Raw genomic sequence first — 19,127 nt, 5'->3', positions numbered from 1 at the left:
AGGAACATTTGCCTATTCATCCAGATTTTGAAGATAATCAGGTTGTCATGCATGAGAATGAACCATCGTCCGTTCAAGCACAAGCCAAGAAGGAGAAGGCAAGGAAGGAGAAAGCTGCCAAGATGCCAACTCAAGAGGAGGCATCTGAGTATTTCTTGAAAACCAAACAAGAGCAGCTTGGTTACTTGATTGCATCCACACTGAGGATTGAGCAAGGACTGGCCACCCTCACTCAGAATCAGCATAGCTTAGAAAGAATCATGGAACATAAGTTCTATGACTTGGATGTCAAAGTAACAGAGATTCAGTCTGCAGTGGAACAACTTCAGGATGATATGCAGGAGAGGAAGGGCAAGACTACAACTGATGCATTTGCCAGAGTGCCAAGAGCTCAGAGATCACATGCAGTGCCAGTTGCTGACACCAGAGCCACCACTTCTGCACCAGCTACAGCTTAAGTTCCACCAGCTCCAGCATCTACTTCAGCCTCAACTCCACCACCACCTGAAGATCAAGCCTGAGTGTCGACTTGGCACTATGCATTTTCAAGGAACTTTTTGGTAACTTGTTGCCAAAGGGGGAGAAAAATGTATAGATCATAGGCTTCGAGAGAGAGAGAGTGTTGCTTTTTTCTCTCTTGCTTTATTTGGTGGTTTTTCGAACTTTGTTTGCTTTTTGCTTTTCAGTGCTTGAGATACTATGTCATTGCTCGTGAGACATTGATGATCATGTGTTTGATCATAAGCTACACTTATGCATGCTTGATATATCTTATCTATCTTATGTGATCATTCACTATTCTTGGTGATGAGTGCATGTATTTCATTCTTATCATTTTAAGCGCTCCACCAAGATGTATGTGACATGGAAGAGTAACCCATGACTCTAACTCTTTGTGCATTTGCAGTCCAAAGCAAATTTTAAATATGCACAAATTTAGGGGGAGCTCTCACTTGTCACATATTTCTCAAAGCGACGATATATTTCATGCTTATTATCATTTGTCGAAGCTTTGATCTATATGTTGTCATCAATTACCAAAAAGGGGGAGATTGAAAGTGCAACTATCCCTAGGTGGTTTTGGTAATTCATAACAACATATAGCTCATTGAGCTAATGCTATTCCAAGATGATTATTTCAGGAAATCTCAATGATTGGCATGGCATGGATGTGAAAGTGGAACCCTCAAAATGCTAAGGACAAAGGATTGGCTCAAGCTCAAAAGCTCAAGACTCTGCATTTTATATTTTAGTGATCTAAGATCACATTGAGTCTTTAGGAAAAGCCAATACTATCAAGGAGGGATGAGGTGTTGCTTAATGAGCCTCTTGCTTCATGTGCTTAGTGATATGCTCCAAAACCCTCAACTACTTTCCCATATCCACATATGACCTAAACCCTAAGCCAAACTCGGTCCTACCGATTCTTTCTATCCGGCGCCACCGAGTTTCACTTGTCATAAGCCACTGCCAAACCCTAGCAATTCGGTTCTACCGATAGAGATCTCGGTCTCACCGAGATGGGATTGCAAACTCTCTGTTACCCTTTCGTAACTTTTCGGTCTCACCGAAAGAGCGAATCGGTCCCATCGAGATTGCAATGTAAATTCAGTGTTTCCTTTTTGTAACTTTTCGGTCTCACCGAAAGAGCAAATTGGTCCCACCGAGTTTGCCTGACCAACTCTCTGGTAGCTAATTACCAAAATTGGTCTCACCAAGTTTGTGTAATCGGTCTCACCGAGATTACGTTATGCCCAAACCCTAACCATATCGGTCCTATCGAGTTGCATGTCAGTCCCACCGAAAATCTCTAACGGTCACCAGGTTTACCTTTTTGGTCCGACCGAGTTTGTTGATTCGGTCCCACCGAGATTGGAAAACAGTGTTGAACGATTGGATTTTGTGTGGAGGCTATATATACCCCTCCACCTCCTCTTCATTCGGAGAGAGAGCCATCAGAACACATACACAATTCCAACTCATATGTTCTGAGAGAGAACTACCTACTCATGTGTTGAGATCAAGATATTCCATTCCTACCATATGAATCTTGATCTCTAGCCTTCCCAAGTTGCTTTCCACTCAAATCTTCTTTCCACCAGATCCAAATCCTATGAGAGAGAGTTGAGTGTTGGGGAGACTATCATTTGAAGCACAAGAGCAAGGAGTTCATTACCTACATACCATTTGTTACTTCTTGGAGAGTGGTGTCTCCTAGATTGGCTAGGTGTTACTTGGGAGCCTCCGACAAGATTGTGGAGTTGAACCAAGGAGTTTGTAAGGGCAAGGAGATCGCCTACTTCGTGAAGATCTACCGCTAGTGAGGCAAGTCCTTCATGGGCGATGGCCATGGTGGGATAGACAAGGTTGCTTCTTCGTGGACCCTTCGTGGGTGGTTGCTTCTTCGTGGACCCTTCGTGGGTGGAGCCCCCCGTGGACTCGCGCAACCGTTACCCTTCGTGGGTGGAACCCTCCGTGGACTTGCGCAACCGTTACCCTTCGTGGGTTGAAGTCTCCATCAACGTGGATGTAGGATAGCACCACCTATCCGAACCACGGGAAAAACATCTGTGTCTCCAATTGTGTTTGAATTCTCCAAACCCTTCCCTTTACATTCTTGCAAGTTGCATGCTTTACTTTCTGCTGCCAATATACTCTTTGCATGCTTGCTTGAATTGTGTGATGATTGCTTGACTTGTCCTACAATAGCTAAAATCTGCCAAGAACTAAAATTGGGAAAAGGTTAAGTTTTTATTTGGTCAAGTAGTCTAATCACCCCCCCTCTAGACATACTTTCAATCCTACACTTTCATATTGCCATGCTTGATAGTAGTACATGTTGGGTTGGTCATGCTCTTCGGTGCATGACTAACATCGGCTACCGAGTACCGCTAATAGGCATTGTTTCGTTGTTGTTAGTTGGTTAAGTGTTACTAGGTAATGTTATTGATAAGTTCTTGCATGTTATGGTTGATGATAATGGTCATGTTATGTTATACTCTAAGTAGTGTTGTACTTGTAATATTTATGCTCGTCATTATGCCATGTTCAGTTGGAGATTATTTCATAGTTGATATGATGGACAGTTATGTTGCATCCCGTGCTTACGTTGATATTATGGTCATGCATTGTCATTGCCTCATGTTATTTTGTCATGGCTCAGCATATTGCATTCAAGTTTAACCGGATTTAATTGAACTTGAACAACTGTTGGCTGAGTCATGGTGCCACCATATCGAAACTGACCAGTGCAACCACACTTATCGTACGGGTAAGGTCCTAACTGGGTCTATTGTCATGCATCTCGCCGGTGTCTCCCACGTGGGAAGGTTATGGGCGTGCTTACCCTGATCAGGTGGGTGGACATAACCTTGTGTGCTCGTTGTTTTTATTTTTATGGATCCAGTCCCCGACTGGGAGTGTCCCCGAGTGGGAGTGTTTTGACCACGACGGTGGTCGGGGTGTCTTTGGTAGACACGAGGCCACCCAGGACTAGCCTAGTTGGGAGTGGGTCGGAGTGGCCGGGAGAGTGTCACGGCAGTAGATCGGTTTTGTCGGAACGCTGTTGGTCCACCCAAATGGGAGTGCGAGGCCATGGGTTCCGTGGTGTGGGTATAGTGTGCTACCTCTGTAGAGTGTATATTAAATCTATCGATAGCCGTGCCCACGGGTAAGGGCCCAATTCGTGTCGGTCCCACCGTGAGTCAACAGTATTGATAATAACTTGATTAATGACAACCGCGGTTCGGTGATGAAATAAGTTGGTGGTGATCGCCGTAAGGATCACGAGTTACTTTGGTGATGATCGCCGTAAGGATCATGAGTTACTGTTGTTGTGATCGCCGGAATGATCACTGTGGTATCGAGGATACCGAGTTGTTGGATATTCGTGATGTTGTGCGATAAACATGGGTAAAGATCAAGCTCCTTGCGGTCGTTTAATGATTACTACAGTATTGTTATACCAAGCTTGATTTGATCATGAGATGATCGTGTAATGTCTGAGGTGGGTAAGTTATGCGCGTGATGGTTGCGAGATAACCCGAGCAGAATAATTGGTCCATGTAGTGTTATCATGTTGCATGCTAGTATCGTCAGATTTATATGTTCATGCCATACTCATATTGTTCTAGCTGTATCATGTTCATATTGCCTTTGGATTCTTAGTGGCTATTATGACTATTTTCATGATTGTATATGGTATTAATTTGGAGTATTACTTTGGATATCGTGTGCTCATGTCATGTTGTTATAAGGATCTCATGTTAATTCCTGTTTAACCTATAATTGCCATGATGTTGTTTGTCTTTAATGCTTCTGGTTAATTGTGAGATTGCAAGTACATTCAATGTACTGACCTGGCGTGTCATGCCAGCTTGCAGGTCGTTCCTGGATTGCTTGCTTGTTTGGTGTTGTTCCTGTGTTCGCGAGCTAGGATGAGCGTTCCAGCCAGAGTCCATGCGGATTGGAGTCCATCACCACCGTTGTCGCTGTTCCGCTGCCAATAGTTTTTCCGCTGCTAGAGTTATTCCGCTGCTTCGAGTTGTTCTACCGCTTGCATAGAGCAATTGAGGATGGTGTAGTGTCACCGTGCCGATGTTATTCGTTGTAATATCGGAGACCTTGTAATCATATTCGTGTAATAATAGAAAGCTGGTTTGTTCTATGCTAAGAAGTGTTGTATTCCAGAAGACTTCTCCTCGATCTCTGGGCTGGAATACGGGGCGTTCCGGTTTTCTCTGAGCCGGGGTGCCACATGCCGGTTTACCACCTGCTTTAACACCTGCCGGTTTACTAAGTCACAGCCGGGTTATAACTCCGGTCGGATCATACCGCGGGGTATATCCCCAACATTAGCCCCAGTTTAATTTGGATTTATCCATGTTAAACTGATCCTGATCATCCTTAAGTCCTTGTCACTTCCCTCTTCTATAAAATCCGAGTCAATAGGCCAACTTCATAATCAATTTGCTGATATTGGTTTGTCACAGCGAAATATTGTTAAGAATAACTCCTTTGACTTCAACTCCCAATGCTTAACAAAAATATTAGCCTTTGAAATACTCATTTGATCTTCAGCCGGTTTAAGAATGTAGAACTTGCCGATTTAAGAATGTAAAACTTTCCCGATTTACGATTGCCAAAATTACCAGTTTAAGAATATTGATAGCACCGGATCAGAACTGTTTGTTAACATCAGTTTTGAAAATATACCTCTTATATGCCTATCACATGTAGCCCCCAAGTCTTAGGAAGGTAGCATAGGAACAACTTAAGACTTGCTTCAATATGAATGTCACAAGCTTGAAGAAATCCAGGGTGTTCATCCCAATCACCAATCAGAACTGAGTATTTCACATATGTAGCCCCCAAGTGCCGGGTTGTCATACTTGCAGCAACCTGGGATTTGAAATTGCCTTATGCCCATAAAAACTTCAACTAGTGTAGCCCCCAAGGGCCGGGTTATTATGTAATAATGAGCAGGCACTTTATAGATATGATCATGTAAACTTGAGCAACAATGTGTAGCCCCCAAGGGCCGACTCAGTAAGATAATATTGAGCTGGGACTTTATATATACTTAATTGAGAATAACATTATACGATGTGACCCCCATCATGTGGCTTGAACCCATGTCCACAAGGTTGAGAGCTTTGTGCTTTACCAACTGAGCAGTGGATCCTTTAATAATAGATGAAAATTTATTTACCTTGAATTGCTGACAGGAGCAATTGGTAGCCCCCAAGGGCCGGGTCGTTACGATGTGATTAGTCGGGTCTTCAATAAGTGAGCAAACAATGACTTTGCATTAGCCCCCAAGTGTCATGGTGCATGCTTGCAGCGACATGAGCCTTGTGTATTTGATGGAATCCCAACTTGAATAATGTAGCCCCCAATTGTCGGGTCGTAAGCCTACAGCGACTCAGGACTATTCCTTCCATTATAAAATGAATCATATCCATCGATAAAATAATAGTCATTGCGCTAAAGCGACTTTGAAAACCTCAGTCATAATATTGGTTATTGATAACGATAATAAAAAATCCAGCCGTGTTGGCTATTAAAGATTTGAATAAGTATAACCTCGTTTGAAAACGGATTCCTGCCATATAAGCTAGTATATCCATGCACATATGATACATGCTATGATCATGTAATGATGATGTTATGATGTAATATATGATTATGTATATATATGATCAAGAGGGTTTAAGCTATGGTTCGGATACGACCAGAGCCCCCATGTAGTCATAATTGTGGCATTGCGCCGATCAAGAGGTGTAGCTATTGTTCCAATATGACCAAGCCCCCAAGTAATTTCCCTAGTGCCCTTATGCCTATCAAGAGGTGTGACTATGGTTCGAACATAGTCCCCAAGTGATATTGTGAGCTATGCTCAAGGGATACCCATGTTTGAGTTGTGTTGTGCAGCAGATTCTCTTTGGTCCCTTATGATAATATTGGCTTGATAGCCGGATTACTGAAATAACCAGATCTGTGCTCTTATGATAATATTGGCTTGATATCCGGAATCAAGAGGGTAGTAACGTTATGTTCTCTTTGGTGAATACACCTATGTTTGAACAGGAAACCCCCAAATGATATTGTGAGCTGTGCTCAAGGGGCACCTATGTTTGAGATGTGCTCTTGCAACAGTCTCTCTTTGGTCCCTTTAATTTTTCCTGAGAACTCGAACTTGCGAGAGATTATTCTTTTGTACCGGAACTTCTTTAAACCGGATATTGAGAGCTTCAAAGCTCTGTGGGAGACAACTTTCCCTTGAACCGGATTTTAAACCGGAATCCTTCTTCTTAAGCCGGAAATTTTCTGACGGCCTTTAAATTTGCACCAATATGGCTGTTTAGGGTCCTGCATTAGATAACATTGCAAGCCAAAGTAATTTCTCTTTTTAAAGAAAGCAATATATAATAAAAATATACTGGATGGATTTCACCTGATATATCAGGCAAGTTAATATCCACCGCGGGATTGATGATCACCACGGTGAAGCTGACATCAATCACGAGCGAGTCGACCGTGGGAGCAGAGAGATGAGTCGGCCGCGACGTTGTAAGCCAGTGTGGTCGGACAAAACAATTGCAGGCGTGGCAAGCCATGCGAACTGTGTGTCAATCGCAAGCATTGTCTCGGCGAGTTGACGTGTGCTCCACCCAGATTTTAACTGGGATATACAGAAGCCTAGCAGCGGAAAATCACACTTTCCAGGATGCCATGAGATGTTAAATCTGCGTGGACAAATAGTACAAGTCATAGCAGAAAAAATTGTTGAAATATTTAATATCCGGATCAAACGGAAAAAGATAAATAGCACCTGATTCATTTAGTCAGATGAACTTGGATGCTGATGCTGGACAATTGATCCGAAGATGACGGCATACCACTGTAATTCACGGACGATTTGTGCAAAATCGTGGTCAAAAACTTCTGTCGCACCGTACGTAATACCCCAGTTTTTTAGAAAACCGGACCACATAGTAGTACTTCTTGCGGTGCATTGCATGTAGTGTAGCTCTGTTTTTTATAGCGCAGAACACCATCGGCCAGTCAAATCACACCCGTTGAACTAGACCGGCTTGCTAGCTTCCCGTGCAATACTAGATTCCTTCTTTCTCAATCCTTGTGCCATTGTGTTCTTAGCGCAAGTAGCACTAGATTTTGTTTATCTTGCCTCACAGCCATGAAACAAGCGGGGGCCATGCTGTAATCAGTCGTTTGCCATGCGGTATGTGTCTCAGCGCAGCAGCACAGTCGTAGAGTAAGACCGAGGTACGGGCCGACACGGCGGAGGCCATGGCAGATTGAAACGAGCGCGGCGGCCGACTCCGAAATATATACAGCAGCGGTGACTCAAGGGCGCGGCTTAGGCGACCAAGGCCAGCCCGTAGCCACATACTTGCAGGCACTGACTTGGGTCGTAGGTGAGCCGGCGTCAGCGGTTCAGAGGCGGGCACGGAAGTAGGCCGGCACCGGAGCGAAGCAGCAAGTAGGCACGGGTGGGTCGACGGCAGCAGGTCGCTTGGCGTGGGGCCAACAGAAGCAGAAGGTGACCCGGTGGCGGTTCAAAGAATGCAACAGTGGCGTCAGCAAGGCCCAGGCCGGCGAATCGAAAGCACTGCGGCTTAGTGGCAACTAAACTGGCTCAACCCTCGGTTTGGTAAAAGCAGAACGCCAGTGGGTGCATCTTCAAGGTAGTGGTGACTCGGGGTGCAGCCATGACTGGTCGGGGCCGTGGTCTAGGGGCAAGGTGCACCGGCGGTTTACCACAGCGGCTAAGGCATGCTGCGAACGCCAGTGGAGGTAGCGTCCCGGAGAAAATGGCTCGGTGTGGCGCGGTAAGCCGGTCGATGAGACAGAGGCCACTCGAAAGCACGCGATTCCCGACTGAAGGGGCACCGGCGGTTTATCACAGCTCGGGGATGCGGAGCTCGACGCAGGACGAACCTGTCTGGAAGGAAGGAGAGGCGGCTCATAACGGAGGCTCATCACGGCGGGTCAGGGCAGCCCCATCGGTGGCGGCAACTCAGCAAAGGAGCGAGGCGCCGGGCGGTTTGTATCTTCAACAGATGTCGGGTTAGCCCGACACATCAACGGTGGCGATTTGAGGCAGCTTGGGGTCACGACGGCTCGATGTGGCGGAGGGCCAGCGACGGCGATTCATCGGCCAGGCCATGGCCACTTAATGTAGAGGTTGAGGCGGCTCTCCGTAGCGACTCGTTGGTAGGTTGACGAGTCAGTGGTGACTAGAAGCCTGGTCTCGAGGCGCTTTGGCGGGTCGACCGACGCACGGGAGGCGGAGCCGGCGATCGGTGCAGGCGGCGCGGGAAACAGTCAGGACCGCCGCGCGGAGCGGCTTGAAGTGCGGTTTTGACTGCAGGGCTGACTTGCAGCAGGGGTCGAAACGGCGACGCAGCATGGACGGAGTCCGACGAGGCAAAGACCGACAGCGCATGCTTCAGGGCAGCGACTCGGCCACGAAGAAGACGGAGCATGACCAAAGGCGATTTGGATGCAGGTCATAGCTGGTTACGGCGAAGACCACCGTGGCTTAGCAGCGGCAGGCAATTTAGAGCCAAAAAAACAAAGACCGGCAGACTTGTGTCGGTTTGAGGCGCAGGCGTGTGGCAGATCAGCAACATCAGCGGTAGAAACATGCAATATCTCGGCGCGGAGGCCGGTCCAACCCACTTGAGGCGAAGCGGCATCTCCGCGCGGGTGCAGTCGGCGGCGTCCGGCAACTCAGTGTGCGGCGGCTGAACCGGCCGTAGTAGCGAGACCCAGCAGGGGCAACCCCATCCAATCCGAGGAGGAGCCACCCGGCAATTCAGGAGACGGGCGCGCGGCCAGCGAGTCCGGGTCCGGATCAAACTCGAGCAGTCGTCAGAGGCGTGCCTGATTATGGCGGTTTAGGAACGAAGACAGAGGCAGGTTTCAGCAAGGCGGGTCAACGGGGAACTCAGAACCTATGGACGAATCTGCTTTCGGGTTGTGGCCCCTCCTCCTCCCCTTTTTTTAACAACTGTTTGCAACCGGTGATATATCTTGCATGTAGTAGATATTGGAGTCGTAGCCGATGATTTGACGTTGGACTTTCACATGTAGAGCAGCAGCGGTAGATCAATGCTTTCCTCTGGACTTGACCCCCTTGTGGGCGACAGGTAACATGGGTGCTGCGTACGGAGCAGCAATTGCAATCTGTCGGAATAGCCAGGACAGCTGCCGCTTTTAGGGATTATTCACCAAGTAAAACGAACAAGAGCTGTGGTTACGACAACTTGACGGAACCAGCGGTCGGACGGATCATCTAAACTTCAGTCGGCCTCGGAGAACATGGCAGATAAATCGCCTCCAGTAGAAGACCTCGCCTCGGATTTGGCGCAATAGTACTCGGCGGATTATCACGGTGCGAGAGATGACCGTACAGCATGTAACCCTAAAATAGTTAATCTCATATCCGCCGCCGCTGAACACTCTCGTCAATCTTGACCGATGAACTTATAGTTGATATGAATTTTCCACCCCATCTTTCCGTTAAGCTGGAAATTTGCAAACACCTCGACCCCTTGGGAGATCCCTCCAAGAACTCATCGCCACCGTCTGCAGGCCCCACGGTGGGTGCCAACTGTCGTGGCATTGTCACAGCAGATGTCCTAGTGTGAGGACTTAGTCGTGAGGCCAATGCATCTATGTTGTAGCTTGAGAGGGATTGAGCGGAATCGAGAGACGCAACGCAAGACAAGGGTTTAGACAGCTTTGGGCCCCGGGAAACATCATCCAGTAACAACCCTATGTGCTGTTTGAGGCTATGTCTCATTATGATCATCTGGGAGTCACCGTAAACAAGCTCTCCCAGTTATCCCCAACCCTTTAAGATTGTTTCTTCTTACTTGTCCCTCTGAGCCCTACCCCTCCTTATATATGTTGAAGGGGCGGGTTACATGTAGAGTCCAACTTGGACTTAAGACTTAACTATTATGACTTCTTTTCTTGGGCTTCTTAACATCTTGGGCTTCATAACGTCTCAGGCTTCACAATGTCTTGGGCTTCATAACTCCTGGCAACCCAGTTACCACTGCCTTCCGGGAGTTAACTGCTGCCGGTTTAAGATGGTCTGCCGGTTTAAGAATGTCTGCTGAGTTATCATCCGACTTAACTCCTGTCTTAACTGTCAGTCGGTTTAACAAAAGGCCGGTTTACCGTCTGGGTTAACTGCCTGTTTTACCTGTCTGTCCTAACTGTCAGTCGGTTTAACAACCTGCCAGTTTACCGTCTGACTTAACACCAACCGGTTAACCACCTGCCTTAACACCTGCCGGTTTACCACCTACTTTAACACCTGCCGGTTTACTAAGTCCCAGCCGGGTTATAACTCTCCGGCCGGATCATACCGCGGGGTATATCCCCGACAGGTCCCATGCAAGAAATGGGAATGAATGTCAAAAACCTTGCCACCGTCGCTCGGCCGCAAACATTGAGATACATGGTTTTTAAATTCTGGTAAATCCAAAACTAGTATGAAATTCATGAGACTTGGCATGCTATCATGGAACGACATCAACATGATGTGGTAAAAAAATTGTCCCATTTGAGAAGATTTGGGTATAAGCTTCTCACATACTAGAGCTTCTGACAACAAGCCTCATGGTTCCGGTAGGGAATGTGCCTCCTTGGTGGATGAAATGATATTCGTTGCCTCTTCCTGGTTTCAATTTTTCCCTAGTGGCAACATAGAGCCACACGAGTGTCGTGTTAAAATTTGCAATTTTAGGGTTCGTTTCTACATTTTTATACATTAACTGAGTTTTCTAGGCATTTTATGTGCATAATTCAAATTTGAACTACATGCACATGCTCCAATGCAGAAAGATGGCTTGACATACCAAATGTGTGTCATTGGGTGCATGCTTAGGTCCCATGCAAGAAATGGGAATGAATTTCAAACACCAGGGCACTATTGATTGCCAGCAAAATGCTAAGATACTTTGTTTTTAAATTCAAGTACATCCAAAACTCATCTGAAATTCGAAACTTGGCATGCTATCATGGAATGGCCCCCCAACATGCTGCAGTATTTTTCGTGACCATTTTGGGAGAAGGCGCACTCGAATAATAGCCAACAAAGGCATTTTGACACAAATAGCTGCCACTTTAAGATCTCAAATGTTTTGTATAATTTAAATCGTGTGTGTTCTGTTAACCATTCATGTGACGCCACACGTCACTCTTTAAATGGTTAGGAGGTGCCGTGCGGACAGCTGCTTGACTGAATGGGAAGCGTGTGAGCACAGTCTGCTGGGCAGGCTGACTGAGAGCCATGCAAGCTGTCCTTCAATGCGCAGGTTCACTAGGAAGCATGTGAGCTGTACACTGCGCATGCTCACTTGGAAAGCGAGCCCTTTTACTTCCATGGTCGCCCGCCTTGCTCACATCCTCTCCACTAATGGCGCCCGAGCCGCTATTTAATACGGGCGGCCTTACTGTTCACCTCCCATTCCCCTCCCGCGGACCGCCACCAACACCATGGCATAGAAGAATCATCTGCCACTAGTCTTCTAGTTTGATGAAGTCGATTCCGAGCCAAAGGAGATAGAAAATAAGGAGGAATGGGGCCTCATGGACATGGCCCTGAAGAACCTTGCCGCGGTGGTTTCTCCGCCCGCGCCCATCCCAGCTCTCACGCTCACGCCAGCGACAATCCCCGTAGCATTGATGGGTTGGTCACCGAGCACTATCGCAGAGCTAGAAGCCGCTGGCGTTAGCGAGGTCTCCGCAAACCGGCGTGAGCTCTTGTACATGCCAGCGCTAACGCCTATGCCCATTCCCGTGCGCGCCCCTGCACCCACTGCAGCATCGGTCCCCGTGCATTTGCCTGCACCCGCCACACTCATGCCCGTGTACATGCCCCCTTCAACTGCATGGGACACCATCGTCGACGGCTACCTTGTAGCGTCGTGAGTTGCTATCCTCCCGCGCCCCGCCCGTCGATCGCACGATGACATGATGTTTGATTGCCAAGTGAAGAACATTCTATGCTGCCTTGGAGACTTCAAGAATAGCGTCTCAGAGGACGACAACGCACTACAAAAAAATACACTTTCGTGATGATAGGTGTTTGTCATAGTAGGTCACGTTTTCTATCATGCATGTACATCCATGAAGATTTTATGACAGAATCAAGATAGTCCTACCTGTATTGTCGTAGAAGTGTTCCATGACATTACCAAAATTATCATCACTGAAGTGACCACTTCCATGATGATAAATGGCGCGCCACGGAATTTCTTTCGTCAAGGGTAACCGACACGTGGCATCCACCATAACGGGTCTCCGTTAAGCTATCAGGTCCGGTTTTGGATCCAATAACCCGGTAATAGCCAAGACCAATGCCGATTTTCCACGTGTAAAATTTACATTGGCCGATGGAACCATGTGTCAGCTCCACGTTGGCACAGGTGTCACTCATCCAATGGGAGAGATGTGCCTATGATATGTTGACATGTGGAGCGGCCTAAAAGTGGCCCATAAAGATTAAATGGGATGGCCCAACTAAAGGCCCTAAAGATTTTGCAGACCATAATGGGCCAGCCCAGCTAAAGGCCCATAAGATTTTGCAGACCATAATGGACCGGCCCAGCTAATGTCCCACAAGATTTTGCAGACACTAGTGGGCCGGCCCGTTAACATGCTGCCATGATTTGGGCCAAATGCCGGCCCATATTTCATCCGGTCCATTAATAGCCTGCCACATTCTGGGCATAATAAGGGCCCATATGAGATCCGACCCGTTAATAGCCTACCATGTTCTAGGCCATGCTACCTCTTGAGCTTGCGTTGGTTTTTCCCTCGAAGACGAAAGGGTGATGTAGCAAAGTAGAGTAAGTATTTCCCTCAATTTTGAGAACCAAGGTGTTAGTCCAGTAGGAGACAACGCGCAAGCCACCGAATACCTGCACAAACAAACACCAACTTGCACCCAACGCGACAAAGGGGTTGACAATCCCTTCATGGTTATTTGCAAAGTGAGATCTGATATAGATGGATAAATGGCAAAGTAATATTTTTGGTATTTTTGGTTTATAGATCAGAAAGTAAATGATTGCAAATAAAGTAAATCAGAAACTACAATTACAGATCGGAAACTTATATGATGGAAAATAGACCTGGGGCCATAGGTTTCACTAGAGGCTTATCTGAACATAGAAATTACTATGGTGGGTGAACAAATTACTGCTAAGTAATTGATAGAAGAGAGCAAAGTTATGATGATATAGGCATCACGTGCGTGTCAAGTAGACTGAAACGATTATGAATCTACTACTATTACTCCACACATCGACAGACTCCTACCTGCATCTAGTGTACCAAGTCCATGAAGAACAGAGTAACGCATTAAGTAAGATGACATGATGTAGCAGAATTAACTCAAGCAATATGATGAAAACCCCATGTTGTTACCCTCGATGGCAACAATACAATACGTGCCTTGCTGCCCCTACTGTCACTAGGAAAGGACACCGCAAGATTGAACCCAAAGCTATGCACTTCTCCCATTGCAAGAAAAACCAATCTAGTTGGCCAAACCAAATCGATAGTTCAAAGAGACTTGTAAAGATATCAAATCATGCATATAAGAATTTAGAGAAGATTCAAATAATATTCATAGATAAGCTGATTATAAATCTACAATTCATCGGATCTCGGCAAATACACCGCAAAAGAGTATTACATCGAATAGAACTCCAAGAACATTGAGGAGAACTTTCTATTGAGAATCAAAGAGAGAGAAGAAGCATCTAGCTACTAGCTATGGACCCGTAGGTCTGTGGTAACTACTCATGCTTCATCGGAGAGGCAATGGTATTGACGTAGAAGCCCTCCGTGACCGGAACCCCCTCCGGCAGGATGTTGGAAAAGGCCCCTAGATGGGATCTCACTGGTACAAAGGTTGCGGCTATGGAAAAGTGGTTTCGTGGCTCCCCTAGAAGTTTTCAGGGTATATGAGAAATATATAGGAGGAAGATCTAGGTCAGGGGCTCACCGAGGGGCCCACAAGGTCGGGGGGCACGCCTTACCCCCTAGGCGTGCCCTCCACCATTTTGTATGCCTCGTGGCTCTTCTAACTTGCACTCCAAGTCTCTCAGGTGTCTTCTGGTCCAAGAAAAATCATCACGAAAGTTTATTCCGTTTGGTTTTCCTTTTCCGCGAAACTCTAGAAAAAGAAAAAACAGAAACTGGCACTAGCTCTAGGTTAATAGGTTAGTCCCAAAAATCATATAAAATAGCATTTTAATGCATATAAAACATCGAAAATAGATAATATAATAGCATGGAACAATCAAAAATTATAGATACATTGGAGACGTATCAGGCCGTAATACGGCCCATATCAGATCCGGCCCTTTAAGAGATTTTGGGCTAAATTATGGCCCATATCAGATTCGGCCCGTCAATTGGACGTTGTGCTTTTCGGCCCACTTGAGGCCCGGTTAGGATTTCTGTTTGCTAAAGGCCCATTTAGTAATACAGCATGATATTAGTTTCGGCTTTTTAATGGCCCATTTAACATTTTGGCCCTATATTTATTTCAGCCTGTTAAAAGGTCGTCATATAGTGGGGCCTAACTATGGCCCGCCTTGCATCTGGCCTGCTCACAGCCAGTAATCTAATTGGACCAAACAAGGACCGAGACAATTTTAGCCTGTTAACGGCCCCTGATGTGATTGACACAATCATGGGCCAGGGTCTATTTCGGCCTGCTGTCGGCCCGTGAGCTGTTCGGAACAACTTAAGACTTGCTTCAACATGAATGTCACAAGCTTGAAGAAATCCAGGGTGTTCATCCCAATCACCAATCAGAACTGAGTATTTCACATATGTAGCCCCCAAGTGCCGGGTTGTCATACTTGCAGCAACCTGGGACTTGAAATTGGCTTATGCCCATAAAAACTTCAACTAGTGTAGCCCCCAAGGGCCGGGTTATCATGTAATAATGAGCAGGCACTTTATAGATATGATCATGTAAACTTGAGCAGCAATGTGTAGCCCCCAAGGGCCGGCTCAGTAAGATAATATTGAGCTGGGACTTTATATATACTTCATTGAGAATAACATTATACCATGTGACCCCCATCATGTGGCTTGAACCCATGTCCACAAGGTTGAGAGCTTTGTGCTTTACCAACTGAGCAGTGGATCCTTTAATAATAGATGAAAATTTATTTACCTTGAATTGCTGACAGGAGCAATTGGTAGCCCCCAAGGGCCGGGTCATTACGATGTGATTAGTCGGGTCTTCAATAAGTGAGCAAACAATGACTTTGCATTAGCCCCCAAGTGTCATGGTGCATGCTTGCAGCGACATGAGACTTGTGTATTTGATGGAATCCCAACTTGAATAATGTAGCCCCCAAGTGTCGGGTCGTAAGCCTACAGCGACTCAGGACTATTCCTTCCATTATAAAATGAATCATATCCATCGATAAAATAATAGTCATTGCGCTAAAGCGACTTTGAAAACCTCAGTCATAATATTGGTTATTGATAACCATAATAAAAAATCCAGCCGTGTTGGCTATTAAAGATTTGAATAAGTATAACCTCGTTTGAAAACCGATTCCTGCCATATAAGCCAGTATATCCATGCACATATGATACATGCTATGATCATGTAATGATGATGTTATGATGTAATATATGATTGTGTATATATATGATCAAGAGGGTTTAAGCTATGGTTCGGATACAACCAGAGCCCCCATGTAGTCATAATTGTGGCATTGCACCGATCAAGAGGTGTAGCTATTGTTCCAATACGACCAAGCCCCCAAGTAATTTCCCTAGTGCCCTTATGCTTATCAAGAGGTGCAACTATGGTTCGAACCCATAGCCCCCAAGTGATTTTCCTGGTGGCCTTATGCCTATCCAGAGGTGTAGCTATGGTTCGGATACGACCAAGCCCCCAAGTGATTTTCCTGGTGCCCTTATGCTTATTAAGAGGGTATAAGCTAACGTTCAGATACGACCAGAGCCGCCAAGTGATTTCCCTGGTGGCCTTAAGCCTATCAAGAGGTGTGACTATGGTTCGAACATAGTCCCCAAGTGATATTGTGAGCTATGCTCAAGGGATACCCATGTTTGAGTTGTGTTGTGCAGCAGATTCTCTTTGGTCCCTTATGATAATATTGGCTTGATAGCCGGATTACTGAAATAACCAGATCTGTGCTCTTATGATAATATTGGCTTGATAGCCGGAATCAAGAGGGTAGTAACGTTATGTTCTCTTTGGTGAATACACCTATGTTTGAACAGGAAACCCCCAAATGATATTGTGAGCTGTGCTCAAGGGGCACCTATGTTTGAGATGTGCTCTTGCAACAGTCTCTCTTTGGTCCCTTTAATTTTTCCTGAGAACTCGAACTTGCGAGAGATTATTCTTTTGTACCGGAAATTCTTTAAACCGGATATTGAGAGCTTCAAAGCTCTGTGGGAGACAACTTTCCCTTGAACCGGATTTTAAACCGGAATCCTTCTTCTTAAGCCGGAAATTTTCTGACGGCCTTTAAATTTGCACCAATATGGCTGTTTAGGGTCCTGCATTAGATAACATTGCAAGCCAAAGTAATTTCTCTTTTTAAAGAAAGCAATATATAATTAAAATATACTGGATGGATTTCACCTGATATATCAGGCAAGTTAATATCCACCGCGGGATTGATGATCACCACGGTGAAGCTGACGTCAATCACGGGCGGGTCGACCGTGGGAGCAGACAGATGAGTCGGCCGCGACGTTGTAAGCCAGTGTGGTCGGACAAAACAATTGCAGGCGTGGCAAGCCATGCGAACTGTGAGTCAATCGCAAGCATTGTCTCGGCGAGTTGACGTGTGCTCCACCCAGATTTTAACTGGAATATACAGAAGCCTAGCAGCGGAAAATCACACTTTCCAGGATGCCATGAGATGTTAAATCTTCATGCACAAATAGTACAAGTCATAGCAGAAAAAATTGTTGAAATATTTAATATCCGGATCAAACGGAAAAAGATAAATAGCGCCTGATTCATTTAGTCAGATGAACTTGGATGCTGATGCTGGACAATTGATCCGAAGATGACGGCATACCACTGTAATTCACGGACGATTTGTGCAAAATCATGGACAAAAACTTCTGTCGCACCGTACGTAATACTCCAGTTTTTTAGAAAACTGGACCACATTGTAGTACTTCTTGCGGTGCATTGCATGTAGTGTAGCTCTGTTTTTTATAGCGCAGAACACCATCGGCCAGTCAAATCACACCCATTGAACTAGACCGGCTTGCTAGCTTCCCGTGCAATATTGGATTCCTTCTTTCTCAATCCTTGTGCCATTGTGTTCTTAGCGCAAGTAGCACTAGATTTTGTTTATCTTGCCTCACAGCCATGAAACAAGCGGGGGCTGCGCTGTAATCAGTCGTTTGCCATGCGGTATGTGTCTCAGCGCAGCAGCACAGTCGTAGAGTAAGACCGAGGTACGGGCCGACACGGCGGAGGCCATGGCGGATTGAAACGAGCGCGGCGGCCGACTTCGACATATATACTGCAGCGGTGACTCAAGGGCGCGGCTTAGGCGACCAAGGCCAGCCTGTAGCCACATACTTGCAGGCACTGACTTGGGTCGTAGGTGAGTCGGCGTCAGCGGTTCAGAGGCTGGCATGGGAGTAGGCCGGCACCGGAGCGAAGCAGCAAGTAGGCACGGGTGGGTCGACGGTAGCAGGTCACATGGCGCGGGGCCAACGGAAGCAGAAGGTGACCTGGCGGCGGTTCAAAGAATGGAGCAGTGGCGTCAGCAGGGCCCAGGCCGGCGAATCGAAAGCACTGCGGTTTGGTGGCAACTAAACTGGCTCAACCCTCAGTTTGGTAAAAGCAGAACGCCAGTGGGTGCATCTTCAAGGTAGTGGTGACTCGGGGGGCAGCCATGACTGGTCGGGGCCATGGTCTAGGGGCAAGGTGCACCGGCGGTTTACCGCAGCGGCTAAGGCATGCTGCGAAGGCGAGTGGAGGTAGCGGCTCGGAGAAAATGGCTCGGTGTGGCGCGGTAAGCCGGTCGATGAGACAGAGGCCACTCGAAAGCACGCGATTCCCGACTGAAGGGGCACCGACGGTTTATCACAGCTCAGGGATGCGGAGCTCGACGCAGGACGAACCTGTCTGGGAGGAAGGAGAGGCGGCTCATAATGGAGGCTCATCACGGCGGGTCAGGGCAGCCCCATCGGTGGCGGCGACTCAGCAAAGGAGCGAGGCGCCAGGCGGTTTGTATCTTCAACAGATGCCGGGTTGGCCCGACACATCAACGGTGGCGATTTGAGGCAGCTGGGGGTCACGACGGCTCAATGTGGCGGAGGGCCAGCGACGGCGATTCATCGGCCAGGCCATGGCCACTTAATGTAGAGGTTGAGGCGGCTCTCCGTAGTGACTCGTTGGTAGGTTGACGAGTCAGTGGTGACTAGAAGCCTGGTCTCGAGGCGCTTTGGCGGGTCAACCGACGCACGGGAGGCGGAGCCGGCAATCGGTGCAGGCGGCGCAGGAAACAGTCAGGACCGCCGCGCGGAGCGGCTTGAAGTGCGGTTTT

This window comes from Triticum dicoccoides, chromosome 7A (assembly GCF_002162155.2).
Source record: "Triticum dicoccoides isolate Atlit2015 ecotype Zavitan chromosome 7A, WEW_v2.0, whole genome shotgun sequence".
NCBI lineage: Eukaryota > Viridiplantae > Streptophyta > Magnoliopsida > Poales > Poaceae > Triticum > Triticum dicoccoides.
This window is presented reverse-complemented; position numbering follows the sequence as displayed.